Genomic DNA, 15,550 nt, shown 5'->3' on the forward strand with positions numbered 1-15,550 from the left:
GAGCTCTGAGCGGGAAGGGACACCTTGTCCCCAGCAGCAGCTGCAGTCTTGAGCCCCCGATTAACTGATTAACCACAGTGAGAAGAGCCGGGAACACAAGGAGACTCAGGCAGCCCCAGGCGGGAGGCGCGCAGTGTGCCCACGGAATTTGACTCGCATTCCAGGAAGATGAATGAAGGCGGAGAATCTAACTCCCCCAAGTCTGGGTTACTTTAGTCCAAATTAAGAAAAAACCCCAAGTGCCTGAAAGTTCCCTGTGCTAGCAAACACGACGCCTTCTCCGCAAATGGCCGAGGAAACAGGATTCCCACCATTTGGTGCTAGTTTCGTCTCAGGAGGAGTGGGTGGGGGGAGGGCAGAAAAGAGCGCACTGCATACCTTCCGTTGGCCTCCGGGGTGGGGGTCAGGAAAGGGGGGCCGGTAGGGGCCTGAGGGGAGAGGGAGCTGGTGTAGGAGGGATACACTCCCCTTCCCTGTGGCGGAAGCACAGGGTGGGGAGTGCAGGGGGATGGGAAGTGAGCCCAATCACAAATTATTTGGGTCTTTACTTGAGGACCGCAAGAAGCCCTGGGATGGTTTCAGAAGAGACGGTGGGTTCCACGGCTCAGGGTCACGTCTCAGGCTCAGCAGTGGGGAGTGCGTTGCATTGGGTGGGGCAGGGAGGCAGCTGTTGGGGCGTCCGGGGCGAGCTGATGCTGCGCGGACCAGGGGAGTGGCCGTGAGGACCCAGAGGTGAAAGGAACTGGGTGAGGCTTAATGGGGTTCTTAATGAGCTTTTCCTAAAGTGCTTTATCAGAATTTTTTTTTTTTTTTTTTTTTAGCCAGCTTCTGCATTCTGTCTTAGAAAAGAGGTGACATAATTTGTATGGCGGGCATGATCTGGGAAAGGAGACGGAGGGAGCGTGCAGAAGCAGAAAAACCAAAGACATGGTTGGAGGCTGTTTCCTCTGCCAGAGCTGTCATGACTGTGGGAATCTCACTGACCGCATCACCTCCACTCTAGCGTAGAAAATAGCAGAGAGCCGGCACCCAGTGTCAGGAGGCATCAGAGTCCAGAGCCCTCTTTACTGCTGGCGAGCCGCGGCTGCCTGACCCTGACGTTGCCTGCCGGTTGCAGGCACAGACGTCCGTGGCGCCCGAGCCTGGACGCCCCCGTTGCTCACATGTTAATGCAGAGCTCTGGCCCTTAGCCTGTGCAGTCTGGTGGGTGCCAGGATGACCAACCGGGTGAGCCGCCCGGGATGGCATAAGTCCAGCATGTGCCGCCCAGTCTGCTCCGTCGGCAGAGCAAGTAGACACCCCAATATGGAAACGTGGGGATGGAAAGGCAGGGGGCCCCCAGAGGGGCCATGACTTACCTTGGTGATTCAGATCAGCAGGGGTACGCTGGCGGCTGCGCATCTGCATGGGTCGCAGGCTCCAGGCGGCAATTTAGGGACACAGCCCGGGATGCGTGGCCGGGGCCTCGGGTGGGGCCCATCGCCCGTCTGATCCCAGTGTCGTCTGGAGTAGGACGAGTGGGTGGCCCTTCCATGGTGAAGGTCAGGGTCAGCTTTAAACCCGCTGAGTCTGCAGTAACAGAGGTATCGGAGGAGACCTGCCCGAGGCCCAGAGGAGCAAAGAGCAGAGCCAGGAAGCGCCCAGGAGCGAGACTGGCTGGAGATGCAGATTCAGATTCATCGGGAGGCTGACGGGAAGGCAGCTTGGATGCTGGGATCACAGCCTGGCTCCAGAGCCCCACTCCGCCCCCTGCTGCTGTGACGCCTGAGGCCACTGGCTTCCTCCCTCCTGTACCTCAGTTTCCCCATCTGTGAGGGACAGTAACAACCCCCCCTCCCCGAGTTCTGGGAGGTCAGGGAGCTGCATATGGAGGGTGCACGGCACAGAGTCGGCCTCCAGAGGTGTGCGTTCACGGTTTCCGCTCCCTGCTCAGCATTTTGCTCTATAGTCTGGCATCAAGAGACGTCCGACTGTAGGATAAATTATGAGACCCATACGGCCCAGGTCAAACTTGCCTAGACTGCTAAAAACACGTCTGATTTAACTCTGCAGAACACTGAGTGGTTTAACCTTTCGGGTCCTTTAAATAAACTCTCTCTGCTCTGAATGCCATTCTAGCTTGGACTGGAACCAGCGGCGCAAACAGCCCCTCTGCCATTGCCCCGTGCTCGCTGGATGGCCTCCCTACCTCCTCACCGGGCGGTGGGCTCGGGGCCGCCTGCAGTTCAACCGCGCGTGCCAGCAGTGAGCGAGGGCCTTGCAGAGACAGCCACGAACGTCCTTGGCTTGATGGGGACGTTGCCTTTTGGGTTACTCCACTACCGGAATGTTCTGCTTCCTGCCAAAGACGGTCAAGTCAGGGCACATCTCCCCATTTTAGAGAAAACAACAGTTTTACAGGAAAACTCTGACGCAGCCTTTCATGAGCACGAACAAAAGCTCCCATCCCTCCAGCGCATCTGGGGACCCAGGAGATGGCATGCAGTGATCTGTGATTAAGATGCTCCCTCTTTTCATGTGCAAGAACCTCCTGGAAAAGTGGACCTGAAACAGCCCAGTTCCAGAGGGGAGGCTCCCAGATGGCAGGTCACTCCCGCAGACGTCAGGATTGAAGACCCCATGAGGTTACGATGCTGACTCCAGGTCAGACTCAGGGAGACCCCATCCAAGCTCTGCGACCTCGGGCATCTTCTTACTTATTTTTTTGTCTGTCTATAATGCTGTTGTGAGCATCACATCAGACCATGCGGTGAATGACGGATAAATCACTACAGTTTACTGAGTGCTTGCCACACACGAGGAACGAATGTAACAGCGTCTCCTGTTATCAGTGTTTTAAAATCCCGAAAATAAAAACCCTGTGAGATGCTTATCATCATCCTCACCTCACAGATGAAGCGTTTGAAGCACAGGAATGTTAAGTAATGCGCCTCAGGTCACCCAGCTGGACATTTCGGTCTCTTACCAACCATAGCACGTCCCGTCTCGTGTTAGCTTTCCTTCTTCTTATATTACTCTTGCTACTTTCCAACCCCTCCCTCTGCCACACCCCTGCCATCTGACAGCCCAGCTCATTGATGACCTTGTCCTAGTTTCTTTTCCCTCCTGGTTCTTGTTGTGTGAATAGTATGCATGAACTTGACTCTCCCAGATGAACTTGAATTGTGTTTCAGGACTGGGGCTCAAGCATATCCCTTAGGAAATCTCCCCGGGTCCCTGCAGTCAAGGTCATGGCTCCCTGCTCTGTGCTTATCTCAGTGCCCGGTGTCTGTTCTTCCCATTGCGTCTGAGAAACGGTCACTCATTCTTCCTTCCCACTGAGGCTGCAGTCTGTTTCTCCACCCTTGAACCTGGGCTTGGCCGTGGGACATGCTTTGGCCAGGGGGACTTTAGCAGATACGACGGGGGTGCTCGTGCCCGGGGCTCCACCCCTGGCTGCTCTTGGGACGCTGGGAACGCATGTGGACAAGCCTGGGCCAGCCTGCTGGAGAGTAAGGGCCACAGGAGGACCACGATACGTGAATGAACGCTTCCTACCGCATCTGGCGCCCAGCTGACCACAAAGCAGGAGAGAGCCAGCAGATAGCAGCCAGCCCATTCCAGGCCAGAGGAACCAACCATCCTCCTTACAAAACTGTGAACTAAGTAAGTTTTGGGGTGGATTCTTATGCAGCACTAGCCAGCTGATACACTCATGTATCTCCACTGCCTAGATCAGTGCAGGTACTGACACAGGTGCTCAAGGAGTGAATGAATTATGGCTCAATTCATAGTTGGAAGAATGGATGGGGAGGACACCAGAGTGTGACTTGGAGGAAACTTTACCTAAATCAGTCCTGGGAATGCTCCCGTTTCCTCTATTTCCCATCTTCAGATGGGATCTCCCATCTTCAGCTGCTGTAATGAACTCCACTAACACCTGTCAGCCTGAGTCACCAGGTCAGCACTCAGCAGTTACTTCCTGTCCACTGTGTCACACAGACTGATCTGCAGTCAGCGCTAGAGCTTACTCAGCTGCAGGAACAAATACCCCCAGAGTCTCTTTGGTTTACAACAGCAAAGATTCATACTTGCCCACGTTGCAAGTCCACACACGGTTGGCAGGGGCTTTGCACCTCGTGGTCACCACTAAGGGGACAGCCTTCGTCCGCAGCACCGCCTTTGGGGGGCAGATGGAAAAGAGAAGACAGTGAACTCAGTGCTTTCCAGAGTGTCCTGCTCACTCCCCTGCCCAGCGTGTAGCACAATGCCCAACAGGTAGCAGGTGCTCAGTAAAACTTAGTTGAATGACTGAATGATGTCGTAGGTCAGTCGTGGGGCATATGACTTCCTAGCACCTATGATTCTTTCATCAGAGGATTAATTTTGAAATAAATGTAGACTTACAGAAAAGTTTCAAAAATCACAAGGAAAGTTTCCATTTACCCTCACCAAGCATCCTGTAACATTAACTTCCGACATAACGACAATAAATTCAGCAAAACCAAGGAGTTAATATTGGTAGCGTACTAACGAAACTACAGACTTTATTGGGATTTCATCTTCCTTTCCCGCTAATGTCCTTTATCTTCCCAAGATCCAGCCCAGGATCCCGTGCTGCATGTAGTTGTCACGGGTCCTTGGTCTCCTCCGGTTGGGGACAGTTCACCAGTCTTTCCTTGTATCTTAGGTCCTCAGCGTTTCTGAAGAGCACGGGTCATGTATTGGGTTGGCCAAAAAGTTGGTTCGAGTTTTTCCATAACAGCTTATGGAAACCACGAACGAACTTTTTGGCCACCCCAATATTCCGTCGAGTACTCTTCTGTTTGGATTCTTCTGAAGTTTGCTCACGATTGGCTTGATGTACCGCATTCCTGGCAAGCGTACCCCAGAAGTGATGTTCAGTCCTTTTCAGAGGATCGAATTGAGGGGTACGTGATGCCCACGTGTCTTATTACTGGGCATCATGTATCTTAGTACGTAATAAGACACCGTGTGTCTTATTATGAGGAACTATTACTTAGTTCCTCAGGTGCGGCATTATTTATATAAGTGATGGTGACTGGGTCTCCTGGTTACGGTGGTGTCTGCCAGGTTTCTCTAAAGATGCTATTTTCCTGGTCACATTCTAATTCAATGGCCAGCGTGCTTGTCCAGCTCTGCCCCTGGATGGACGCCGCTGGAGGACAGGTCCATCTCTGTGTCCTCATTGTATCCCCAGCACCTACGACCATATCTCGTAGTTTTTTTGCGCTCAGCAACATCTCATTAAATAAATGAATGTCCTGAAAGATATAACCAATTTTCAGGGAGCTGATATTCAGGGAGCAGTGGGTTTTCAGACTAATTATCCTGAATAGAAAGGGCAAATGATTCCATCCATGCCTCTTGCATTTCTCATGTATTTTATTTAATCTCATAATTTACCTTCTCTATCCTCTGATTCTTACCCCACAGCTGAATGAGACACTTCATTTAGGGGACTCATGATTTCGGTCCTGTGAAATTTTGGAAGACTAGGTACAAAGCAAACAACCTTTACATAAGTAGTAGAAAATTGATATTTCTTACTGACCCATTTTCATGAAGCCCACCTTCCCCTAGCAGCCATCCTGATTTCCGAGTCTTTGTGAAGGCTCCAATTGCCAACATCACAGCCACTTCCAAAGGGAGGTTCAGTGTGATGTCTCAGCTACAAGTGACCAGGAATCTGACTAACAGTCGTATAAACAAGCTAGGTAATTATCTCTGTCTAGAGAAGCACACAGGGAGTTCCAGGTTTGTTCAGTGGCTTCATGATGTTATCAAGGCCCAGGCGTGTCTCTCCTCAGCCTGTTGGCATTTCGTCCTCAGGCTACAGGACGGCAGCCCCAGACGTAGGTATCACATCCTGTCTCGTGACAGCGTCCAAAGCAGATGTGGGGGAAGGGGGTTTCTTTTTGCATTTCCCTTATGTCTTCTTGGTGGGAACTGGGTCATAAGACCCTCCCTAATTACAGGAGAGCCTGGAAAAGAGAGCACCTAGGATCATAGCCTCCACCGTGGGAGGTGGACCTGCCAGCACACAACGGGGTAGGTCTGACTTTGCCTAGACAACTCGTACCATCTGCTACGGGGAGCTTCTAGGTGGGGTTTCTGAGTGGGAACCTGGCTGGACCCCAGGGCCATCCAAGGAAGTGGAAAGGTAGAGGTGGTCTGGGGCAGACTTTCTGCATTTCTGAAGGTGTTTTATCAGGTCAAGACCAGAACTGGAATCCGAGTCTCCCATTTGCTATCTTCTTGGTCACAAACCCCATAAAACTCACAATACATAATCACAGTGAAGCCTGCATGAAGAGCAACTGAGGAAAAACCCCATCCATGCATCTTTCCATCCATCCATCCATCCATCCATCCATCCTTCCTTCCATTCATCCATCCTCCGTCCACCCATCCTTTCATCCTCCCACCCTTCCATTTGCCCATCCATCATTTTATCCTTCCTTCCTTCCATTCTTTTGTCACTTCTTCTCTCCCTCCCTCTTTTCCTCCCTCCTTCCACCCATACTTTCAATGTTTGGGGGAGCCAATTGACCCAGTTATGACCAATGAGGCAGAAGAAGTCTGCTTCTGGGGAATATTTTCACCCCCTTATGTAAGGCAGGGACATTCAAGAGAGGCCTCTTTCTTCTTGGGACGCTATCGGGAGAGAATAAGATGCTCGGAGCTGCCACAGCCATGTTGCAACCATGAGGCAAGACATGTGAGGACGAAGCACTCTGAGTCTCACGCTGAGGGTGCACGGTGAGGAGGGAACAGTGCCTGCTCTTCCGGGCTCGCACTCCAGTGCGAGACGCAGAGAGAGATGGGCAGTTACAATTCCACGTGAACTAGCAGTGTCGGGGGATGTGCTGGGAGGTACAACTGGGTGCTGAGGTAGAGGCTCAGTGAGGAACAGAAGGGAGCTAGAGAAGCGAATTCTGGGCAGAGGGCACAGCCTGAACAGAAGAGCACGGAGCTATGATGCATTCAGAACGGAAGGGCTGAGAAAGAAGGTGGAGGTAAGCAGGCTGGACGAGAAAGACAGTGGGACCCCCGCCCCGGCTCACTCTCCCCTGACAGCCCTGGGCTCCCGAGGTTGTACCGCCAGCTCTGTCTCCTTTCTGTCAGGTTCCTCAGTTAAGCTGATGCCCGCCCAGCCCCATCCTGGGGGCACACGCAGCGGCGAGTTTGGGCCTTGCTTCTCTCCATGATGTTGAGAAAATTCTGGCCTTTGATATCTGCTCTGGACTCCTGTTTCCTGCTCTCTGCGGTCTCGGGGTGGACAGAGGATGACAAGCCCCTCCCTGGCCGCCCCTCCTCGCCCCTCCCCCTTGATAAGTTCAGTATCAAAGGTCCGCAGAGGCAAGCGGCAGAACTCAGGCCTGCGCTGCCACCGACAGGTTCATCGTGCACAGAAGCCGCTGACGGTCTGGCTCTGGGCTGTCACCTCGGAAAGCCGGAAAGCCGGACTCGCCCTGAGCCATCGGCATGCACGGCTCCTGGGAGAAAACCTCCCCGGGACGTACTATTGAGAGCTGGGGGGAAAATCCCGAAACATAGCAAAAGAGCAACAGAAATGAAAATGGCCAGGGACACGGACCCACCATAGATTTTCCTGGGCAAGGTGGGCTGGGGAGCTGCGGGGATGCGCTTTCCGAGAAACCGAGGCCAAAGGAACAAAAGACCTGCCACAGCTTGGCAGGAGCCCCTTCCTCTGTGACATTAACTGCTTCCTGTTCCCTTCCAACGGGGCAGGAAGATGGAAGTGAAGGAAATGGAAAATGCAAACTACACACCAATTTAGCATTTTGCTGCTTGGAGCTCAATTTTTGCTAACTTTGGAAATGCCAGAAGAGAGAGGTGTTTTGTCAAGACATTAAAAAAATTATTTTTTAAGGGAAACAAGACAGGCTATTCATGACCAGCAGGGAAGCACACCTCCCGGGGCGCTCGGCACTCCCACTGCACCCGGTAATTTGATTTAATGAGATGATGAGGCTGCTGTGAGCATCCTCTCTCAGCCCCAGCGCTGTGCCACGAGGGCGGCGAGGGCGTTAACTCAGGCACAGCCAGGCCTTTGAAGCTTTATTTTGTTTTCCCCCTGCCCCCTCCCACCCCCTGCCAATTAACACCCGGGAGAAATCACATCCAGGTGTAGTCTCAAGCCGGCCCTGCCAGTAGAGCCACCTTGTCCCCAAGGGCAAGAGGGCGCTTCAGGGCCAGAAGGTGCCTGGCGAGTCTCCAAGCGGAGCGCCTGGCATCAGAGCTGGGATGCAGGGGCGGTGTGCCTGGGCTGCTGGCGTGAGCGGCTGATCACGGGATGACGTCCCTCTGAGCACCTCTGTAGCTCCGGCACTGGGATGCCCTCCCTCCAGAGCCCTGCGTGGCTGCCTTCTCATGCTGCTCAGGTCCGCGCCCAGGTGCTACCTCCCTCAGGAGGCCTTCCCTGACCCTCCCACGTCTAAAAATAGAGCTGCCTCCAAGTGGACCGCCCTCCATCTCCTTACCCGGATTGGTTTTGGTTATCTTTCTCTGTAGCACTTGCCACTACTGAAAACACATTATTTACCTCTTGTTTTCTTTACTTTACTTGTTTGCTTGTTTTTCTGCCTCTTGCATTAGACTGTCACCTATAAGAGGGCAGGGAGTGGTGGTATCCACTTTTGTATCCCCGGGGGGATAGCAGACACAGAGCAGGAGCTTAATAAACATCCCTGAGTGTGTGAGTGTGTGTGTGTGTGTGTGAGCGTGTGACCTCCTAACATGGAGCCTGGCGTGCAGCACATGCAGGTGCAAGCAGTATCGTTCACTCATTTATTCACTATCTAGGCATTTGTTCACTTCACACTCATGACAACTCTTTAAAGAAAGTATGGACACCAAGGGGGAAAGGGGTGGTGGTGGAGGGAATTGGGTGATTGGGATTGACACATATATACTATCGATACTATGTATACAATAGATAACTCATGAGAACAGACTGTATAGCACAGGGAACGCTAGTCAATACTTTGTGGTGACCTAAATGGGAAGGAAATCCAAAAAAGAGGGAATATACGATGTAGAGCTGATTCACTTTGCCGTGCAGTAGAAACTAACACAACGTTGTAAAGCAACTATACTCCAATAAAAATTTGAAAAAAACATTCTTATTTCTGTTAAAAAAAAAAAGAGAGAAAGTAGCATACACCCCCTTTTGCAGTTGAGAAAACTGAAGCTCAGAGAGGTTATGTGAACTGTCAGTGCCGCACAGCCGCGGAGTCGGGTTTGGGGCCCAGGGCTTCCTGACGCCAGCACCCCAGCCACCCTTCTGAGCACCACCTCCCCACCCAACTGCTCACGCTGGGGTAAGTGGACCCTGTCCATCCCGGGAGCTGCCGAGTCTGGGAGGCCTGGAAGTCCCACGTGGGGCTGTTACCTGGGCTCATTCTGTGTTGCCCGGCAGGGTTTCCATTGCAGAGTCGGGTCTCAGGGATGGGTGGGACGCCTGGCAGTTGGCCTCTCGCTGTGATGATGACCGCCCTTCATTCAGCCCGTTTGCTGGCGGCCTGCAGCGGGTGGTTGTGTTGCGCGGCCCTGGTGTCCGTTGGTGAGGGAACGCTGGACAGGACCTGCTGTAGAGCATATGTAGGTCAGATTTCATCCTTGTAGCCACACACCTGCCCATGTCTCACACATACACACACACACACACACACCAGGTCATTAAGGCAGGGGAACCTTGCTGCATCCACTGAGGTCATTAGCTCGTGGCTCTTGGTCATTAGCTCGTGGCAGCTGGACCAACAGCCATGGACCTGAAGAAAGACTCCAGGGCTGAGGACACTGGCACCTTCTAGCCCCAAGGAAGCTGGGCTGAGGTCCTGGTCACAATCTCCTTGATTTGGGGCGCGAATGACTTTCCAGTGGACAGCGACGGGTCCTGAAGCCGTGAGGACCCACTCTTGTGTTCCGTGTCCAGTGGGATAATTTGGTGCTGGTTAAAATGGTGCCGACAGAGTGGTCGCTGAGCAGGGGCTGAACGTGCCAGCGCCTGGGGTCCAGACCAGGGAGTGGGGAGCCCAGAGGGCTAGAGCCGATGTATCCCGTGGTTGCTCCAGGTTAGGTTTCACAGTTCGAGGAACTGCCAGGCTCTCTTCCAAAGTGGTGGTCCCATTTCACATTCCCAGGTGGTTCTCTTTGGTAATGATTTTTTTCCTCTTCTGCTTACTTGTATCTTATAAATTGTTGGCAGTGCTTATCTGCCTCTTACAGGTTTTTTGTTTTTTGTTTTTTCCTGAAAATAACGTTACCTAACAATAGAAGGTGGCATGGAAGACGAGTCATATCCGGCCATACCGTCCGGGATGCTCTTGGACTCCAGCAGTGGCCACATACTCTGAGGCGATCGGGACATCTCACGGGGGCGGGGGGATATTGTAAAGGACACAGGTTCTATGGAGAAACAGGGGGTTTCTTGAAGGGCTCGCAGGTGTTTGTGTGGATCACAAGACCTCAACTCCAGCAGAGGTTTTATATTCCAGCTGGCATCACTGCGGTGGAAGTGAGCTGCCCCCAACTTAAAAGTGAGAAGGGGCTCCTGTCCCCCTTTCCTTTCTACACCTGGAGTCCTACCTCCTGACCCTGGGAGCCTGGAACGGAGGCTGCTCTGGGCCACATGGGAAGTTGCCACTAACCACATCAACATCTTTAAAATTAATAACATGAATTCCATAGCGAAGGGGCCTGGGCTGGAGATGGAAGGCTGCTGGCTGCTCCTGGGCCCCATGCGGCAGGTGGGGGACAGGAAACCTGAGGACAGGTGGGACCTCCAGGTGGGCACTGTCCTGTCGGAACGTAAGACCTTAAGGACTTGGCTGTTACTGGGATCAGATCCATCCAGGCTGATCTGGGACGGGTTCCCCGAGGTGTAGAGCTCTCATTTCAACACACATTGTCATAGATTTATGACTTAGATCGAAAATAGGCTCTTTCCACTCCCCACAAATGCACCTCTCCCCTGCGTGTTTGGTTTAAAAGGATCCGATCTTTTTATCCGAGGGCTATCCTATGATTCAGTTTTCGTAGAAGTCCGAATTCTTAAATTCTGCAGCTTCAGAGACTTCAGAAGGTCATCCAGCTCAGACCTCTCCCTCTATCCAAACAGATCCTTATACTGACCTGAAGACCAGGAAGGATCCTCTGGGCACGTTTCTAAAGCTCTCTCTCTAAGCTTCCTTATCAGCAAACTGGGCAAAATAATAAGGTCCATCTCAGAAGGATGTTGGGAGGATTAAATGAGATACGCAGGTAATGTTCTTGGCGCCATGCCAAGCACGTTGTGAATCTTCAATAAACGACTGGGTGGTTACTGTCAGCCGCATCACCAATGCACAGTATTTTCTTTGTGTCCACCTCTCACCTTGTGAAACAATCAAGTCTGTAGTTGGCTCATAAATGAAAGCTGCCTTCCCAGCTCCATTACAACACAGGGGGCAGAGCTCTTAAGTTCATTCCAGACCAGCAGGAACAAGCTCTTACCTTCTCAAGGGCTGAGGTCAGAACGCTGGGACAGCCCAGGTGGCACAGTTGGCATCTATGACGCCACGCCCTCTAGTGGAAGGATGAGGCTCCTGAACTCAGGTGTGCAAGGAGGCAGGTGAACGGGAACGTGGCAAAACCAGGCGAATTTTCATGCCATCTGAATTCAGTCCTCCTGAAACACAGACAGTAAAAAAGGTAATCAAGATTACAAGGCAACGCAAACAGAAATGCACCCTGAGGAATTTACATTTGCAGTATTCTTTTCGTGCTTTGTTTTCTAAATCTATGCTCAAAACCACAGAGCAAGATAAGAGAAGGGGCCGCTCATACGGAGGGGGCTTCCTTTTGAGCTGAAAAAGAAATGTTCTAAAATTAACCGTGCTGATGGTTGCTTAACTCTGTGAAGATACTAAAAATCACTGAATTTTATACTTTAAGTGGATGAATTGTATGGGATGTAAATTATATCCCAAAAAAGCTATTTTTAGAAGTTGACTTTTCAAAATGTTTTATTGTTTTTACATATTCCCCCAATACTTATTTATTATAAAAATAGAAAACACCCATAAAAATAGATTTTTCTCGAAGTATTTATTTGCATTCTTTGAGTTCCACATGCATTTGTAGTTTGCCCCACCAGAGAAGTTTCCCTGAGGTCAGCAGTACATCCCAGCGTGTGCCAGGTGCCGTGGAGACGGGAGACGTGCAAACCTGGATGGTGAATTGAAGTCTCTTGTCCAGTTGTGGAGCCCAGACTGATCTTTAGAAGCAACGGGATGAAAAGAGACAAGATGGCTCAGAATAAGGGGCTACATTATTTGTTGAGTGAGTTAAAAGAAGGATATTATTGAAGGTTCAAATAATCCAGGAAGGCTTCATGAAGGAGGGACCTGAGCTAGAACTTAATAGGTTTAATAGAAAGGACAAGTAAAATATAATACAAATAAGTAAACTAAAAGTAACACAGAGTTAGGATAACAGCCTCAGCTCTCCCTCCTCGGGCCTACCGTCTGCGTCCTGCGCATCGCGGACGTTCCCCAGAAGACAAGCGTATCATTCAGGGAGGAGAGGGTCCCGCTTCCCCCTCTCCAGTCTCCGGCTGGCGCTCCCACTGGCGGACCCCAGCTGGAAGCCAGAGAGCAGGGGCCACTGACACAGACCATGTGGCCAGTCCCCAGGGAGAGAGGATGGAGGAAAGGACGGAAGAGAGATCGGGAGGGCTGCGTGGAGGTGTCCAGCACCTCTAGCTGGGGCTACAGGGGGTTAGAGTGTGACCCATCCGTGTCTCAGAGGAGAGGGGGTTTTCTCAGGCAGACTGACGGAAGACAGAGATGGGGGCCCTGAGCTGCCCCCGACTTTCAATAGCAGAGGGGCGAGAGTGTCACTTTGATTGTTAGAGTGTGCGGGGCTCTTGTTAAGGTCTCGTTATTCATTTACTTTAGAGCCTCGCTACCCCGCAGGTGAGGTGGTCCTCAGCCATCACCTGGGAGCTGGTTAGAAATGCAGAATCTCAGCCCCACCTGCACACGCTGCCCTAGAACCTGCATCTCGCCCAGACGTGCCTGGCGATTCAGCTGCAGGCTGCTCTCGGAGAAGCTCTGCTTTCAATCACCCCAGGGATGCGGGTGGGTGGGCGTGGTTAGGAACAAGCCAGTTAGAGTTCAAAGGCGGGCGTGTCCACCCTGCTGCAGGTATTGGGCCTCAGGCACAGGAAGTCATGGCCGCTGGCCTGTCCGTCCAGCAGGGTGGACACCGCTGCTCCACCCGCCTCGCTCTTCCCTGCAGACGCCAGGAGCAACCCCACGATTCTCTCCACACAATATACCTGCATCCACTTCTTGTCCATCAGAGCGGACAAGTGAGATGAAATGTAGTTGCCTAATGTATATATGTAATATCGCCCATGTATAACTTTTGGCAGAAATATAAAATCCGCTGATTCCCAGAAGACAAACACCATGCCTGTTTTGTACATTCATTATCCCTGCAGACCCACACCGTCCGTGGCCAGCAAGCCAGAAGCTCAGAGTCCGGTCAGGAGGCGGAGAGATGACATTGACACTGTACGTCCGAAGTACCAGCCCTGACAGAAGTGCCGCTGCTGCGGTCTCCGAGGCCAGCTCTGTCCCCACGGGAGAGAGGAGGAGGGAGGAAATGCCCTTGACCCAGGCCTGGGAGGATGGGCCTGTGTGGCCAGAGGACACAGACAGGGAGACAGAAAGTCATTCCCACCGAGAAGGAAGCCACCTGCTACAGAGCAGAGTTGAGTCCAAGGCCCGACAGCGGTGCTCACCTGTCGGAAGGTGTGGGTCTGAGCTGCAGAAGCAGCAGGTGTGTCTTTCCTTGGCTCCCAAGCATACCTGAACTGATATTGTTATTTCTTAAACTTCTGAAAGTGAAGTTAAACATAGAAACGACAACATGGATAACCATGCGTATTTGACGACCACCTTGGAAGTCTGTCAATGCAGAGATTTAAGATGCCCCCTCCCCTTACCTAAAAGCGCTCTGCCTGGGATCGATGCGTCGGTCACCTGTGCATCTTGAGCAGATGTTGAGAAAGGCAAAGGTCCAGTTCTGACATCTTGCAAACTGGACACGACGGCAAGAGGGGGCTGCTCCAGCTCATGGTGGCCTCACACCATGTGGACGGAGACGGCTCTACCTGTGGGAGAGCTGGGCTGTCCAGACACTGTGGGCCTGGCAGTGACCCTTGAGAAATGGAACAAAGGGACCTTAAGTTGCATCTGATTGGATTCCACGCGGTGCCTAATGCAGTGTAGACACGAACTGATGGTGGGTGTGGGGCAGTGTGACTTGCTGGGGTGGTGACATCGTGTCACATAGAGATAACCTCTGGCATCAAAGGAGACATACGCTGGCTGTGCTGTGCACCAGTGAGTAACCTGGGAGATGCAGAAGTACCCATAGCTCTGAGCCCCTCCCTGCAGTGGAGAAACAGCAGTGGTTAGCGCAGTCCCAGCGCTGAGGGGACGCTCCGTCCAAGTGGTGATGGGAGAGGGTTGTTATCCTCATGCTATCTTCAAGATGCTGCTAGTGTTACCGCACAGGGAATTTGCCAAAATTGTATTACATAACGTGTTTTATATTAAAAAACATGGGGTGGGGCGGCCGCTCTTAGAAGTATTTCACCCATGAGTGCTGTGTAGGATCCATGAAACGACAGGACCCATGTGCTCTTAAGTGTACACACTCCAACTCTGCGTGTGCCATGTCATCGACACGGAAAACACTCCACACTTACACGTTCTCCAAGCTGTCAACACGTGTGGGGCGTGTGGGCTGTTCCCGGGCTGTTGCCAATATCGCAGTAGAGGGAGGGGTGGCTTCAATGATTCAAACCATGACTCTTACAGTGGGGCTGGGAGAACCCAGTGATGGGGGGACGGCATCAAGGGTGCAGCCTCTTCAGGACTTTCAGTCTCCCGGCGGCCAGTCCGTTCCATGACCCGCTCCACCAACCCTCTCACTCTCCGTCCCTGCTCTTCAATTAGTTGTCTGTATTCTCTGCAGGTGTCCCTTGGAGACCACACAGCCTCTTTTTTTTTGACATGATTTCAGACAAATGGAAGAGGAGCACAAAAATTCTCAAGATGCCCTTCTCCGAGGTTCCCCAAATATGAATGTTTACCTTCTTTGCTGTATCCCCTCCCCAACACACGGAGGAAGTTGCGTATAAGATCTGCCGCTCCACTAAACACTACCATGTACGTTTCCTAGAAATGAGGGATTCTCTTCTGTAACCACAGTACAATAATCAAAGTCAGGAAACGAAAACTGACTCAACTCCGAGCTAACCTACAGCTCTTATTCAGATGGTCCGATCGTCCTAAGAAAGCTCTCGATTGGCTGAAAGTGGATGGACCGACAGGCTGAAGAAGATGTGTCTCGTCTTCAGCCGGCTCCTGCCCTGCTCGGCCTCTCTGTTCCACTCCTGCATCGTTTTCATTTTTGGTCATTTCTAATGATGTCCTACTTCAGAATCAGTAGTCATACTGATGACAGG

The sequence above is a fragment of the Delphinus delphis genome, chromosome 20, assembly GCF_949987515.2.
Source record: "Delphinus delphis chromosome 20, mDelDel1.2, whole genome shotgun sequence".
NCBI classification, from domain to species: Eukaryota; Metazoa; Chordata; class Mammalia; order Artiodactyla; family Delphinidae; genus Delphinus; species Delphinus delphis.